The sequence below is a fragment of the Lissotriton helveticus genome, chromosome 10 (assembly GCF_964261635.1).
Source record: "Lissotriton helveticus chromosome 10, aLisHel1.1, whole genome shotgun sequence".
Classification (NCBI taxonomy): domain Eukaryota; kingdom Metazoa; phylum Chordata; class Amphibia; order Caudata; family Salamandridae; genus Lissotriton; species Lissotriton helveticus.
The window spans coordinates 1,127,393,957-1,127,411,217 of record NC_136071.1 but is presented as its reverse complement, the minus strand read 5'-3'; the positions used below and the strand labels follow the sequence as shown (position 1 = coordinate 1,127,411,217).

The 17,261-nt window shown below is 48.6% G+C and overlaps 1 protein-coding gene across 14 annotated transcripts in view; it reads right to left on the bottom strand.

Annotated features, from left to right (window-relative positions):
* Window positions 1–17,261, bottom strand: part of TCAIM (T cell activation inhibitor, mitochondrial) — a 566,063-nt gene that overhangs the window by 128,334 nt on the left and 420,468 nt on the right. The window lies entirely within an intron of this gene.

Sequence of the window (17,261 nt, the reverse complement as noted above, 5' to 3'; positions counted from 1 at the left end):
TAGTGTGAGTGCAGGGAGGGCTCTTCTAACATGCCTCCTCTTTTCGCATCGTTCAGGGCCTTTCACTTTGATTGTGGTCAATGTTATCTACAAGTGACCAATTCACCTATTCAGGCTGTTCTCAATAGTCAGGTTACTATAGGAGGATGTATCAGTCACTCTCGTGTATTCCAACTTCCTTCATCTTCGCTATTTATTTGTGTCCGGTTTTTCCAGGCCCCCACCGCTTCCTTCCATTGGTCAGCTATATGGTGCTTCCTTATTCCCCTCGACTCTTCCCAACTAAATGCTCTACCCTCAGCACCTACCCAACCGATAACATCTCAGTTCCAGCTAGCAACATGTGGTCCTGTAGCAGATTTCCACGTCATTGCTTTCTTCCTTTTGGCTAGTCCCATAACAAAATCTATTAATCTATTCTGGGCGTGTGGTCTGGAAATAGTCTCAACAGTCAGACCTCCACTGTGAGTGTCAGTTCCTGACCCAGGGCCGCCTTAATCTTGGCTAAAACCTCTTCCCAGTATGTATGAAGATGAGCGCAGTCCCATGTCATATGTATGAAATCAGCATCTATGTGGGCGCATCTCGGGCATTTCCGGTGTTCCCCGCCATATGTGACATTGAGACGGTGGGCCGTCATGTATCACATATCTAAGATGTTGAATTGTGTCTATTTGAGACAAGTGTTCCGGGAAATCTTTTTAGGGGATCGAAGGATCTTGCTCCATTCTGGATCTGTAAATGCCCTACCTACTGTTCTCGCCCATTTCCCCTGAAATTCTTCTAATGGGGTGAGGGTTCGCGCAGCGTAAAGAGGCATAATGCCACTTCACTTGGTGTGTCGCAGTGCCCAGTGTAAGCAGCGGGTGTAGCACAGCGTGAAACCCTGGCTCCTCTCTACCAATTTCCAACAACTGGCCAAAAGTATGAGTCGAAGCCTCGTAAATATATATACCAGAACTGGCCAGGTAGGAGACCCCAGCCCTCCATCAACTCTGCAAATGGGGCTAATATTTTCTCTTGGTACAGGTCTCCCACTGTCTCCAGCCCCCCTCTGTCCAGGCCGACAACTGTTCAGCCATGAACGTTGTCATAGGGTCGCCATGGGGAAGACCTACTAACGGCAGCATGGAAGAGTACCTCGGGATTCCCTTAAAATTTGGCCGGGCAGCACTTCCACGTCTGTATGGCTGTAGCGTCAAAAGGTAAGGAACAACATTCGCTGGCGCTAACAGTTTAGCCAGTAATAGCTTAGAATGTGTGTTGGGTTCCATCAACCATGTACCCTCCAAATTCACCCCCTCCAGCCATTGTGTCAGCCATTGCAGCAGGGCAGCAGCATATAGAGCTTAAAGTCTGGCTCTCCCAGCCCCACTTCAGTTATTGGGTGCTGAAGCGTTTTCAGGGACACCCTTCTCCACCCATCTCCCCATAACAGATCTCTCAGAAGGGAATTCAAGGGTCCGAACCACCCAGGAGGCAACAGTACCAGGACGTTAACAAAAAAATATAGGAGGTGAAGTAGCATAATCATCTTGGTCAAAGAGATTCTGGCCATGATGGGCAATTTTAGGGTACTCTAAATAAGAACACTGGAACGGAGGGACTGGAGTGCCTTGCCCAGGTTCCCTTCTCTTAAATTGTCCATGGGATGAAAAATTTGGATGCCTCTATATTTAAAGGACTGTGGGGCACAGTTGATGGCCTCAGGTAGTGCCATGGGCCTGGGCAGGGGTCCCGCCGTCGGAAATAAGTACGTCTTTTTCTTGTTGACCCGCAGGCCCGATATCAGTTCAAACCTCTCTAAGAGCCTGAGAGCTGAGGCAGTGCCCATCACAGCCTCTCCCAAATAACTCAGTAGGTCATCGGCATACAGGGAAACAGTGTGCACTCACTCATTCAACCGGATTCCCATCCTATTGCCACCCCTTCAAATCAACTCTGCCAGCGGTTCAATTGCCAACGCGAATAAAAGAGGTGAGAGGGGGCATCCCTGCCGAGTCCCGAGCGTGATTTGATATTGAGAAGACACGTTCTGCTATCTTAACCCTCGCTGTGGGGGAGACATAGAGGAGTTGTACCAATTTCACCCAGTCTGTGCCAAAGCTCATACGCAGCATTACAGCAAACAGGTATTGTCAGTCAACCATAAGAAAGGCTTTCTCAAGGTCGACCGATAATACCACCTCCTGTTGCATAGGTCTCACCTCACCGTGATAGAGGACAGAAAAAAGTTTACGAAGGTTGTGGGAGGTACTACGGGAGGGAATAAAACCATTCTGGTCGGGGTGTATAAGGGCTTGCATATGCAGGAGCAATCAAGATTTTGCTATGGATCTTGAAATATAGGTTGAGCATAGGCAGCGGTATATAATCCCTAACCCGGGCACCTTTCTCAGTGGTTTTAGGGAGGGGAATTACCAATGTGTCTTGGCGTTATATTCCATATAGGTATACCAATATAGGCTTAGGTAACATCATAACCCATCACCTATATTCTTCCCTACATTACATACATAACGGTTCCTAGGGACTGACCTTTTACCTATATACGACACTGCACACAGAACGTTGGATTTTTCCTGGTAAAGGCCTCATACATTATGCACGAGGATTCTTGGAAACTCAGTAGGACTACCATCTCCTGTATAATATCTCTGTATAAAGTTCATTCCCGATGTCATCTTAAGTCCGACAAGTGGCACAGCAAGGTAGAACCCCGGGGAGACCTTTAGGTATATAAACTTCACATCTTGCTGAGACAGAGAGAGGAGATCAGGATTTCCCTGCCGACACACACTGACGTGAGACGCTGAGGTGCCTGCATGCAGATACTCCAGCTCGGAGTGGTCTAACATCCCTTGCGGGGTGTCCAACTCGAGACCAAGACAGGGTCCCACAGTCTTTCAATTCAAGTAAAGGGGTTGACTTTATCCTAGAGGGATTCTTGGCTTAAACACCTACATACATGCACCTAGGTACATCTAGTTAGGGTGGCATCGTAGGAGTATGCATATTTAATGTCATGTATTTTATATACTTGCCTGTATTGATGGTTGTAGCAAAATGGTAGGAATCTACCATCTTTTTACTTTTTTTGTGCTTCTAATCATTTATATCTTTTACCGTCTAATGGTCATTTCAGCACACCTATTTTACACTAGAATAATGACTGTTCAATAAATACTTATTGAAAAACGGCCCTACCGTTTATTCTGTGTAACTCTCTGAGATTGAGGGCCATATGTATCAAGCCTTTTTCCCGTTTGTGAATTGGAAAAAGCCTTATCATCCCAAAAGGCCGTCGCAAAATAGAGAACTGCAAAATGTGCGATTCTCTATTTTGCGAATGCAATTAAGGAATTGCAAATTGCTATTTCTTAAATGCAATTCTGGAAGCACCAGAAATGTGCTACTTGGCCTTAAGGAATTGCAAATTACCACCAACTTCAAGTTGGTGGTAATTTGCGATTTTCTTTAAAAAAGCACTTTTTTGAATTTTTTTAAAAGTGCTTTATGCCGCACATATGTCCGCAAAATGTGCACACATGCCTATTTCAGGGTTGTAACAGGGTGTCCTTTTGGCACCCTTGAAATAGCATTCTCAATTTGCAATTCTCTAACTGGTAATCGCAAATTGAGAATGTCTTCCCATTCATTCCTATGGGCTTCCTAGCCCAAAGGAATAAATGGGAAGGAATTCCTTAATTGCGAATCTCAATTTGCGATTCGCAAATAAGGAATATGTAGGATTCGCAAAAAGTAAGCAAATCCTACATACATTGCATTTTGCGATTCTCTAATTGCGATTCGCTAAAAATCGCAATTTGAGAATCGCAAAACTCTTTTTTTGATACACATGGCCCTAAGTGAGCACAAGTGACTGAACGAAAAGTAGTACACTGTTTCCACGGTTCTGAGGGATTAGGGTTGTCATGTTCGATAGTTGCCAAGAACTATTCTCTCTTTGGTAAGAGGATTTTCTAGTGGCACTGTGAGCTAGCTGGTACAAAGGCCAACATACCGGGTGGGGTGTCTAGAATCAGTCCGACACCAATCCTTCAGTGTATGTTGTCTAAACCTGCAGATTCAATATAGGTTCTATAGGAACTACACGACATGGCGCCGCCAACATTTGTTGGTTACTTATTTGAGAGCCCCGCAACTCAGCGTCACGTTCAGCCCACAGCAATATCCCGGCGTCCTCCATGCTGTAACTGAGCACCGCAGACCGTTATAGCGCGCTCGCCGAGGGGCAGCACCAGATGACTCTTCAGCCCAGGGTCTTCTCAGGTCTAGATCTCCGTGACCTCCCTCCGCTAGTTGGCAGTGCAAGCTGCCATTTTGCAGGTGCATGGCTCGCGACCCGCTCCCGGATCTCCTCCAAATAAGCCCATTCTGGGTGTCGGATGACTCTGAAAGCTTAATCAGGGCCCCCGTGGGCACACAGGACCCCGCCTCCGACGTGGCAGGATAAACAATAGGGTGGAGCGGAGCTGCAGGCTCACGTGTCCGCCATCTCAGGCTGCCAAGCCACGCCCCTTGTGAAGTACAGTTTGAATAAGAAAGGGGGGTATGGATGACATTCTGTTACGAAGGTAGGATGTGATCCACTCTACAGCAGTCCCCTCTATGCCGGCTTCGTAGACTCTTTGTATCAGAGTGTCATGGTCAACTGTGTCAAAGGCAGCCGAGAGGTCAACTGTGTTCTTCAGGTCATCCAAGATGGCAAACAGGGCAGATTCTGTGTCTATTCCTGGACGGAATCCCGTTTGGAAGTCAGAAAACATGTGTGAGAGGGTGAGCCCCTAGATAACGTCTACCATTGCGGGTGAACTACACAGACCAGGATACTTCAGGTCGGGGGAGGAACACATTAGGGACATACACAGACAAATCATGGCCAGAGGAAAAGACACACCCACCTCTCATGTCTTTCCACAGCACAAAACAGGGGTAGAGAGGGGAGAAGTTGACCCCAGAAGCGGTATTGCGTCGCCCTTGAAGGTGAGGACCACCCAGGAAGAGTGGTCGTTGTTGAGCGGAAGCGAAGCCCGGAGTGAGGAGTCACGTGCGGAAGTACGAGGCGACCAGCAGGAGAGGGAACGCGACCAGCAGGAGAGGGAACGCGAAGACTGCGATCGGAGTGTAGACGAGGATGCAGAAGCAGCTGACCACTGGACTGAGGAGTGGTGGCGTCCACCGGAGGAGGCTGAGGAGCGGCCGCAACTCAGGAGAGTTGCGGCGGAGCCGGTGAGTGATGAGAGTTCAGGGAGAATTGGGGAAAGTTTAGACGAGGGCGGCGGGAGGAGGGAGGCTATCGGGTAAAAGAAGGGGGGGTGGGAATGATCGCATGCTGGGGCCACGGAACAAGGAAACCTTGAGAAAAACCTCTGCCTCTATATTTATCGTTTGTTCAGACCTCTTCACTTAAACCTTCCCTTTTTGTTGCCCTCCATATCACCTTGCAATTCCCTAGTATCGGATCAGTAAGAAGATCCTAAGACTCACCGGGTGTTGGTGACAGGAGTTACAATAGCACTAGCTCATTACAGAATTCACCGACGGCCACCATTGTTTTTCCTCCTTTACGAGCCTCTGGTCAAGGATATCACCACGGATGAAGCCGAGCACCAGTCCCTGGCCACCGGCCTTTCCCTTGAAGATACAGAGGCGACACCTCCACCATCCCATTCTGAGGACTCTGAATTGGAGGAAGAACAATCTCCTGCTGCCATACAAACCCAACCTGTATCACTTGACAATAAATTACCTGCTGTTAGACAGTATATAAAGCCTACGCGTCTGTATATCCGACCTGCCCTTCCACAATATGACATTATCTTCAATGAACTGTGAAATCTGGACGAATGCTGCTCTTTTGATCAGTTTGCCCACGAAATGTCCATTTGAAATCGGTCTGTAGTTGTCAGGGTTCAGCGGGTCCAAGTTTGTTTTCTTCAGTAATGGAGCAATGTATGACTTTTTGAGTACTTCTGGAAATATTCTGCTAGTTAAGGAATTGTTGATGAATCTTCTTACTGGAGTGGCAGCAGAGGTTGTTAGAAGAATTGTCTTGAAGGTTTGTGGTGGACACGGGTCGGAAGGGCTGCCGGCAGGCCTGCTTGCTTTGACCAGGTCCAAGAATTAATCAATGAGGAAGCACAGTTACAAATGACTGTGTGGCAGCCATCTGACATGCACTATATTTAATGGCTGTTAAAAGCCAAGTTCAAACACTTAGACTGTAAAGTTCACAACGATTGTAACGTTTACAGTAAGTCATCCATGAAGGTTGTTAAGCAGAATATAAATAACAAGCATTGGCAAAGCCAATAGGTCATGCCTACAAGAGCGCTATTGGCTTTGTCCATTTTTTTTTGCGGAACAGCATGGCTGAAATTGAAGAAAAAAAATGCCGCAGGGAGCACCTGGCAGCCTTATAGCGTTTTTAAAGTTTTTTTTAAACTTCTGACGAGGTGAGAATCAGCACGGGGAGGGTCTGTTGGTGGAGCAACACGGGCAGAAGGTTTGGGGAAAAAATTACTATGACACCACTAGCACTGGGCACGTCATAGCACTTTTTTGGGAGGGACGGGGGCGTGAGTCAGGGGGCAACACAGACTTCAAAGCGAGGTGCTGGGGCAAGCTGATGAAAACTGAGGGTGCAAGTAAGGGGCTAGGGCAAGCTGTTAGAGGTTGGGAAGGAGGGAATGGGGAAAAAGGATAGAGGGTGGGAGGGGATGGGGCAATCTGATAACAGAGGCAAGGAGGGACTGGGTGCAAGCTGAGACACCAGAGAGTGGTAGAGAGAGGATGAGGGTAAGCGGATGACAATGGAGGGCTAGGGCAAGCTGACGACAATGGTGGGTTCGGAGGGACGGGCTGGGGCAAACTGATGACAATGGAGGTGGGAGGGAGGGGCTGGGGCAAACTGATGATAATAGAGGGTGGGAGGGAGGGCTGGGTCAAGCTGACGACAATGGAGGGTGGGAGGGAGGGGCTGGGGCAAGCGGACAACAATGAAGGGTGGGCGAAAATGGTCTAAGGCAAGCTGACAATAATGGAGTATGGGAGGGAGGAGCTGGGGGCAAACTGACGATAGTGGAGGGTGGAAGGTGCTGGGGAAAACTGACAACAATGGAGGGTGGGAGGGGCTGGGGAAAAGTACGGGCAAGCAGACAACAGATGGCGGTAGTGAGGGGCTTGGGCAAGCTGCCAACTCAGGGGCTGGGTCAAGCTGAAGACAAAGGAGGATGGGTGGGAGGAGCAAGGGTAAATGGATGCCAAAGGAGGGTGGAGGGAGGGGCAGGGGCAAGCTGACGACAAAGGAGGGTGAAAGGTAGGGTCCAGGGCAAGCTAACGACAATGGAGGGTGGGAGGGAGGGTCAGGGGCCAGTTGACAACAATTTGGGTCAGGCACAAGCTGATGACGAAGGAAGGTGGGAGGTAGGAGCAAGCGGACGCCAAAGGAGGGTGGGAGGGAGGGTGTGGGGCAAGCTGATGACAAAATCATGGGCTGGGGCGAGCTAACAACGAAGATGAGAGGGAGGGCAGAGGGTTAGGGGTAAGGTAACAACCAAGGTGGGTTGTGAGGGAGAGGCTGGGGCAAGCTGACGACAACAGAGGGAGGGGTTGTGGGCAAGCTGACGACAATGGAGAGTGGGCGACAGGGGCTCGGGCAGGGTGGGAGGGAGAGGCTCAGGCAGGGTAGGAGTGAAGGGCTCCAGCAGGGTAAAAAGGAAGATCTTGGGAAGGGTGAGTGGGAGGAAAGGAAGGTCTCAGGCAGGGTGGGTGAAAAGGAAGGTCTCAGGCTTAGGTCTCAGGCAGGGTATTTGGAGGGAAGGTCTTGGGTAGGGTGGGTGGGAGGGAAGGTCTTGGGTAGGGTGGGTGGGAAGGTCTTGGGTAGGGTGGGTGGGAGGGAAGGTCTTGGGTAGGGTGGGTGGGAGGGAAGGTCTCGGGTAGGGTGGGTGGGAGGGAAGGTCTCAGGCAGGGTGGGTGGGAGGAAGGGTGGGGTCAAGCTGAAGGCAATGAAGGGTGGGAGGGTGGGGGCAAGCTGAAGGCAACGAAGGGTGGGAGGGTGAGGGCAAGCTGAAGGAACCACAGGGTGGGACATTGAGGGCAAGCTGAAGGCAACAAATTACAAGCAGAAGAAAACAAAGGGTACGAAGGTGGGGGCAAGCTGAAGTCAACGAACGTTGGGAGGGTGGGGGCAAGCTGAAGGCATCAAAGGGTGGGAGGGTGGTGGCTAGTGGAAGGCAATGAAGGGTGGGAGGCAGGTGTAGGGGCTAGCGGAAGACAACGTCTGTGGGGGGCAAGCTGAAGACAACGAAGTGTGGGAGGGAAGGCGAGTGCAAGCTGAAGACCATGAAGGGTGGGAGGGAGGGGCTGGAGGCAAGCTGAGGACGGGAGGGAGGGGATGGGTAAACAGACAACGGCCGGAAGGATTGGCTGTGGGCAATCAGATGTACAAGGGAGTGTCAGGGACGGGACAAACATGGAGGTGGGTGTGCACAAGAGAGACAGCACAAAAAGACGCTCTCTTGTAGAGTGCTTCAAAACAAATAAAAAAGTAGCACCTAAAAAAATGAGCTGCAGAAGGGCACAGGTAATGAGTTCATGTTCCAGGGGAGGACCAACCACACAAAGAAGAAAGAAGTCTATGGCAGCTGACCAATAAGAAGAACAAAATTAGAGTGACATTGAAGTCAACCAATGGAAAATAATGGGCAGCCTCCTAGCCCACAGTTGGAAAACAATATGTCTCAAAGCCGAGATTTAAAAACAGCATACTCCCGTCATGTTATGGACCTATTTTTTGGCAAAATATATTTTTTTTAAAAGCAAAGTCACTGAAAGATGAGACGGATTTAAAGATAAAAGGCTTCAGTATTTTTATCTTAGCAGTTGTTCCTTTGGAGACACATTATGATGGATTGTTCATGTGTATGAGACGTAATTTTCTTTGAAATACAGATGTTAATGGCCATAGCAGGAAGGCATTCCTTGTGTGCACAGTCCACGACTAAGCGAAATGATCTTCTGAGTGCTAACCGCCTTGCTACAAGGCATATTCAAGATCTTAAATATGCGACAGACCGCATGTGCAAAGCCAACCACATCTTGCACGTTTTTCATAGCAAAAGAGGTTTGCCACCTTTATTTGTTTTTGCCTAGGGAGAAGCACCCATGGAAATATCTTTTTTTAAATTTATTTTTGTAACTTTTTATTAGCATTTTGAATTAAACACAAACATACAGCATGATTAGTACATCCTTGATATTACAGCATTTTGGATTACAGTAGCATGGGATATGTACATTACAGTATCTAACATTATCACTCAGTTGATCAAGTGTGACGGGTTGTGCTTCTCTCATTACCCCCTTTATGCTGCGTCTGCCACTCCTAGTCTCATGCTCGCTTCAGATTGTGTACCTGGATTTCAAGCAAAGTTCTATTCTTGGTGAGGGGGGTTTCACTGTGGTTCTATCCCTTGAGGACTCTTGGTGCGGCGCTTCATTCCTGTCCTTTAGTGCGAGGGTGGGGGTAGGGGAAGTTATGGGGGGGAGGGGGGGTCGCCCTGTCTGGATGAGTTAATAAATATTCCTGGGGGGTCCCAAATGTCTTTTGGTCTAGTGGACACTAGGAGGAGTTCCACATATATTAGTTTCTGTTCTTGCCAGAATACAAGATTACTAACCCACTCCTTAAATTTGGGTGCTTTCCCTCTGTCCCATCTGCACGCCACTCTGCGCTTGGCCAAAAGAAGCCCTAATGCCACATATTGCTTGTATGCTGAGGGTATGTCTGCTATGTACCCTAATAATGTAATTACAGGCGATTCGGTCAGTGTTACCATAGTCATTTCTGATAGGGCCGCGAGGATCTGGCTCCAGTAAGATCGCACAGCCGTGCATTCCCATGCAATGTGCAGAAACCCTGCTGCCTCCTGACCGCATCGGTCACAAGCATCATTATCTCTTAGTTTACATTTGAAAATTTTGGCTGGGGTATAGTAGGTCCTGTGGAGATATTTGAAGTGTAGTCGGCTGCTAGCTAATATATTTCAAGTTGGTTGACAACAATAGTTCCATTTATCATCATCAATGGCCTCGCCCAGTTCCTCCTCCAACTGCAGTCTAATTCACCCCCTGCGCCTTAATTAGCTGTCTGTATCCTGTGGTAAATGATGGATACAACCCTTTTGGGGTCCATGCTTTGCAGTATGCGGTGTAGTGGGATTAATGTGGGTGGTTTGTTGGGGAAACGTGGCGTGGCAGCCCTCACACTCTGCAGCAGTCTTACATACATAAATAGATCCATTGCCGTAAGGACTGTGTGTGAAAAGAACTGGTCCTTGGTGCGGAACACCCCATTTATGTAGAGATCTCCCCATTGTCCAATACCACTTTTTTCCAATCGTTGGCAGCACTGGACTTCTCCGGTGACCTCTAGATCTGGATGGCCAGTCACCGGTAGAAGGGGTGACCCATGGCATTGACATATCTACAGAGAGTTAACACATTCTCTTTCAGGAAGGCCACACTACTGATGATAAGAATCAGTATAGAGGTCATGTTGGAGCACTAAAAGTTTTAGTCTTGTCCGTAGACTAAGGACCTGATTTAGATCTTGGCGGGGGGGTTACTCCGTCACAACGGTGATGGATATACTGTCCGCCAAAATATAAATCCCTTTATATCCTAAGGGATTTATATTTCGTCGAACAGGATATCCGTAATTTTTGTGACAGAGTGACTCATCTGCCAAGATCTAAATCAGGACCATAGTTTGGTCCTCGATCAATTTGATATAAATTGTGGTTAGACACTATACTCGATTTGTTTGTTTCTTACAACCAGCAACAGGTTTATTTAGCTCAATGTATGTATAGAGCATGCCCTGGGATTTGGCTACCCAAGGGTTCAACCTGATCACCACTCCTATTTAACATCTAAATGGTCCACTTGGTGAAGATCATAGCGGCCCTTGCCTTTCGCTGTGAAATGTACACCAACAGGGTCTATGTCGTACTGAATCACCACGAAGGACCCAGTGCTACAAAGCATCTAGCATCATATTAAGTATTGGTAAAAAAGAGAAGGGGCCTATTCACAAAAGCTATGTTGTAGTATGTAAAATAATAACTGCCACATGCATCAACAGAAGGAATTGCGATTTTCGAATACAAAGCTTAGCCACGTCTCAGTGGCCTCGCTCGGGGTGTATGGTTCTCGATCTGGAGAAAGCGTTTGACTCCGTGGAGTGGACGTACCTGATACACGTGCTCAAGAAATTTGACTTGGGAGAGGATTACCTGCAGATGGTGAAAATCCTCTACCAAGGTCCCGTGGTACGGGTGCGCACAGGCAAACTTCTATCAGACCTGGTCCAAATACATAGAGGCACTAGGCAGGGGTGCCCTCTCTCCCCATTAATTTTTGCCCTAATGATGGAGCCTTTGGCGACACTACTTCGCGCCTCTGGTGCGGATTGGGGCATTCCTTTGGCCGATTGGATACACTCGGTGTCGCTATACGCGGATGATCTACTGATCTATATCAGAGACCTGACTTGCTTTCCACGTGCGCTTACCTCCATATTCCGCGATTTTGGAGATATGTCAGGCCTTAGGGTTAATTGGGCAAAATCAGGAACGTGACATTATAGTTATGGGTGAAAAACTCGTCTGGTACCCAACCGTCTTCCGTTATCTGGGGATACGTATCTACCGAGACCCAGCTGACTTACTAGAGGGTAACCTCACGCGAGCCATTTCGTCACTCACGGCGCAGGTGGCCTTTTGGAACACCCTTCCATTAAGTGTTCCGGGTCGGATTAGCCTTACCAAGATGATTATGCTGCCGAAACTCCTGTATTTTTATGCCAACTTGCCAGTGTATGTCACGACTAAAACTTTCCGTGAACTGGAAACACTGGCTAGGCGGCTGATCTGGAATACATGGCGCCCCAGAGTGGCGCTAAAAACGCTATATGCGGCAACGGTGTCAGGGGGATTATCTGTCCCAGACCAGGAGCTTTACTATCTGGCAGCACAGTTGCAGTTGGTTGCCTACTGGCTGAGCGGAAGGAACCCCTGCGACACGACTTCGGTCGATACCGTCATGACGGTGGCTCAGATACATGCGCTATTTCACCCCCTGACTAAGAAACGTTGTCCAGACCAGCTGCATCTCGCGGTGGCGAGGGGATGTATGACGTTACAACGCATACTTTTACAACGCCTACCTTTACAACGCGGTTTTTACCATGCATACCATTACAACGCATAGCGCTTTGGGGTGCTGGATAGTGAATAGTTTAATTTACTATTCCAACTCCAGTCCCCGTGGATAGTAGGGAAGGTTATTGGATAGTAAATTAACCTATTCCCTATCCTAGAGCGCCCCCCCAGAGCAATGCGTTGTAATAGTTTGCGTTGTAAAAGTTGCGTTGTAATGGTAGGAAGTTGTAAAAGTTTTGTTGTAAAGGTTACATACCGTGGCGAGGAGGTGTTTTGTGAGGAGCCTAAAACTTACGTGCTCGGTCGCACCTTATGCCCCCAATCTACCGTTGTTGGGAACACCTTGGGAGGGCGGCATGCTCACGGAGATAGCACTGGACAGTTGGACAAGTGTTGACTTGGAAACATTGGGGGACCTCTTTGCGGACGGCACTTTGCTTTCGTTCGAGTCCCTGACAGCTAACACAGGACTATCACCTGGACAATTTCTAACACACGCGGCACTGCTTCGTCTACTGACACGGGCTTGGGGCGACCTCGCAGTGGAATTACCTCCCCACTTACTGGTTCAGTACTAACATGTGATGGGAAACGGCTCTCACATAATACACTGGCTTGCCCAAGCACTACACACGCACACACAATTTTCGCCGCAACGCCTGCGAGACAAATGGGCTGTGGACAGAGGCCGCGCCTGGACCGATAAGGAATGGGCGGTGGTACTGGCTGGGGCGACTAATATTCCGCGCAACTCACGATTCAAAACCATACAGTATTACATAGTGCATCGCCCGTACTTGTCTCCGGACAAAATCAATCGATACTTCGACCTAAACTCATCAGCGTGCCCCAGATGCAGACTTGTAGATGCGCATCTCCTCCACATGCTCTGGCAGTGCCCTCTCCTGAATAATTACTGGCCGCTGATTTCAGCTTCTTTGGCTGCGGCGGCAGGAGGCGGCTTGCCACACACCTGGGAGGCATGTTTGCTGGGCCTGTTTAAGAGAACGAAGCAGACCAGGGTCCAGGCTAGATTCTGGGACCTGGGGCTGATAACTGCAAAGCGCCTCATCACCAAGCGCTGGAAGAATAGTGCACCCCCGCAACCCGTACATTGGCGCACCGCATATGATAACTGGGCGAGGGCGGAAAGTGTGGCACTACATAGGGAAGAGACGGCTGGACTGCGCAAGTTCCCCATAGCGCAAGACTGGGACAACAACTTGGTCACTTATCACCGAGTGTGCCTGCAGAAAGGCATTATCTAGATCCGGGTGTGCAGCAACCACCTCACCCTACTACCACTACCTTTTCTCCCACCCCTTCCCTCTACTTCCCCCCCTCCCCCTCTCCTCCTCCATCCTCCCCCCCCCCTCTCCCACTACCCTTTCCCTCCCTCCCCCCGCCCATCCCTGGCTACATACCGGTCTCGCACCCCCGCACGCTCCAGACTAGACCTCGTGATCAGTCCTCCTGCCTCCCCCCCCACCCCACATCTCATCTCAATGAGGAGCCCACTGCGTTTCACATCCATCAACCTTTTTTACGGCCATGACACCACACACGCCCGTTCCTGACCGCCCTGATCGAACCACACATTCCTAGTTCACCTTTACTTAGTTTTTTTCAACCCCACAATCCCGAGTTGTTATTCATGGTTTCCCATATCAAGCAAAAGATTTGAATAACTGCTACATGTATGCCACAATTACTATTACACAATACCACAGGAATTATATAACAGATACCCCTACCTACTCATTTCCTTGGTATGTGGTTGGAAATTGTTTGGCGTTTTCAGCAAACTGCTGTTGTTAATTTGCGATTTCACATCTGTCCAGTGCACAACAGGAACTAATGGCCTAATCATGATGTATACATTGCTTTACTCTTATTATGTCATCTTTTACTTGTTACCAATATTGTGTCTCTATGGTTGGCAAGATATGTACTAATGATGCTGTGCCACAATTATGTCACTATCTCATATATGTGCACGAATTGAACGTAACTTAACAAAACAACTAATAAAAGATATTCAAACAACAAAAAAAAAACAGAAGGAATTGGGATTCCTAAATAGCGATTTTTAAGGAATCGCTATTTAGGAATTGCAAAAGCCTTTGCATGTAGGAATCGCTATAAAAATAGCGATTCCTACACATTCCTTAATTGCTACTTGCAAATTGCTAGTCGCAGTTAAGGAATGCTGTCCCATTCATTCCTATGGGCCTCCAGGCCCATAGGAATGAATTGGAGATTGCATGAGCAATTTGCGAGTACCAATAGGTACTCGCAAATTGCTCATGCAAATTCAAGAGTACAAGGGTGTCAAAATGACACCCTGTTGCACCCCTGAAATTGATCTGTGCACATATGTTGTACACACACATGCCCTAAGGGTATGTGTGCGCGCAACATGAAACTTTGAAAAATGCACAAAGTGCATTTTTCAAAGTTTTTGCAAATTACCATGAAGTTCAACTTCATGGTAATATGCTACTCCTAATAGCAAAATCGCAATTTTTTTCACTTTCATGCATTGCATTTAAGGAATCTCAATTTGGGATTCCTTAAATGTAAAAGCAATTTAAGGAATCGTAATTTAGAGATTCCTTAAATTGCGATTTTTGCATTTGGGATGATGCATCCCAAATGAACAAGTTACTTACCTTCGGTAACGCTTTTTCTGGTAGATACAATATCTGCCTGTCGATTCCTCACCTTGTGAATATCCCCTTGCGCCAGCAACATTCGGAAATTCTTTTCGTAGCTTCGCGCCAACGTGGACTTGGACGTCATAGAGGCACGGCATCGCTCGCGGCTCCGCTGACGTCACCGACGCCAATAATAGGCCCACGCTGGCGTGATGACATCAGTTCCGCCCTTTTTTCCGTGCCTTCGAGGCACACGGGCGGACCAATGACAGTAGACATATACCCAGTATACGCAGTATAAATATCAAGGAAACACACACAGTGTGAAGCAAATGCAACAAAACATTTGAAAATAGAACAAATACATAATAGAAACACTGGCATAGAAGAGTGGACAACGGGGAGGCGGGTGGGTCAGTGAGGAATCCACAGGCAGATATTGTATCTACCAGAAAAAGCGTTACCGAAGGTAAGTAACTTGTTCTTCTGATAGATACATCTGCCGTGTGGATTCCTCGCCTTGTGAATAGAGTCCCACAGCAGTCCCCACTCCCGGAGGAGGGTGTCCACTCTTATAGACCAGGAAATCCTGAAGGACAGAGCGTGCAAAGTGACCGTCCCTCCTCACCTTGGAATCCAAGCAGTAATGCTTTGCGAATGTGTGGAGGGAAGACCAAGTTGCCGCTCTACAAATATCCTCAACAGGCACACCTCTAGCCAATGCTGAGGTCGAAGACTTAGCTCTAGTTGAATGAGCCCTTATACCCTCTGGAGGTTCCTTACCGGCCAAATAGTAGCAGATCTTAATACAGAGAACGATCCATCTTGATAAAGTCCTCTTATGGACCGCTCTTCCTCTCTTGCAGCCAGCAAAGCCAATAAAGAGCTGGTCATCCAACCGACAGTCTGTAGTCCTGTCCAGGTCAAAAGACACCGCCCTCTTGGGGTCCAGACGGTGCAATCTCTCCTCCTCCTTGGAAGGGTGAGGGGGAGGATAAAAGGTAGGGAGGGTAATGGATTGACCAAGGTGGAAAGGAGTCCCCACCTTTGGCAGAAAAGCAGCCCAGGTCCTAAGAACCATTCGATCAGGATGAATGGTCAAGAAAGGGGGCTTGGAACTAAGAGCTTGAAGCTCGCTTACCCTCCTTGCCGAGGTTATTGCAACGAGGAAGACAGTCTTAAGAGTCAAAAGCCTCATAGGACATTTGTGAAGAGGCTCAAAGGGAGCATCCATCAGAAAGGTCAAAACAAGATTTAAGTCCCACTGAGGCACAATAAAAGGAGTAGGAGGGAACTTATTTATGAGGCCCTTCAAAAACCTTAAGACTACAGGAGATTTAAAAAGAGAGGGCTGGTCAGGCAAACAGATAAAAGCCGACAGCGCTGAAAGATAGCCCTTCACTGTGGCAACAGCAAGTCCTTGCTGCGCCAGAGAAAGGGCAAACTGGAGAACATCAGACAAATGGGCTCTCAAAGGGTCTATAGACCTCTCCCTGCACCAAGTGACAAATTTAGACCACCTATAAGAATAGATGGACTTAGTGGAGTCACTCCTGGCTGACAAAATGACATCCACTACATCAGGCGGGAGGGAAAAGGAACTCAGGTTGCCCCGTTCAATCTCCAGTCATGAAGATGTATGGTCTGGAGGTGGGGTGTAGAACCTGCCCCTCCATCTGGGAGAGGAGATCTGCCCTGTGAGGGAGACGGAGCGGCGGGTGAGAGGAGAGGTGGAGAAGGTCTGAGTACCACACCCTTCTTGGCCAATCCGGGGGCCCGGTCTTGGCGAATTTTCCTCAGAACCCGAGGAATCAAAGGTATGGGGGAAACGCATAAAGGAGTCGCGAGCTCCAACTCAACTGAAACGCGTCCCCCAAGGCTCCTTGCATCGGATACTGGAGACTGCAGAATAACGGGCAGTGAGCATTCTGTTGAGTGGCAAAAAGGTCCACCTGAGGAGTCCCCCATGTCCGAAAGATGTGGCGAACTACCTCCGGATGAAGCCTCCACTCGTGGTCGGCAGAAAACTGCCGACTGAGACTGTCTGCACGAACGTTCGGAACTCCGGCCAGATGATTTGCCATCAGACAAATCTGATGGTCCCGAACCCAGGACCAGAGACGCAGAGCCTCTCTGCAGAGACACTGCGACCCTACTCCTCCCTGCTTGTTGATGTACCACATCGCGGTCGTGTTGTCCGTCAGGACCTGAACCGACTGACCTCGAAGGGAAGGGAGGAAGGCCTTGAGCGCCAGACGTATCGCCTGCAACTCTAGAAGGTTGATATGAAGCAACCTTTCCTCCGGAGACCAAAGACCCTTGACCTCCAGGTCCCCCAGATGAGCACCCCACCCTA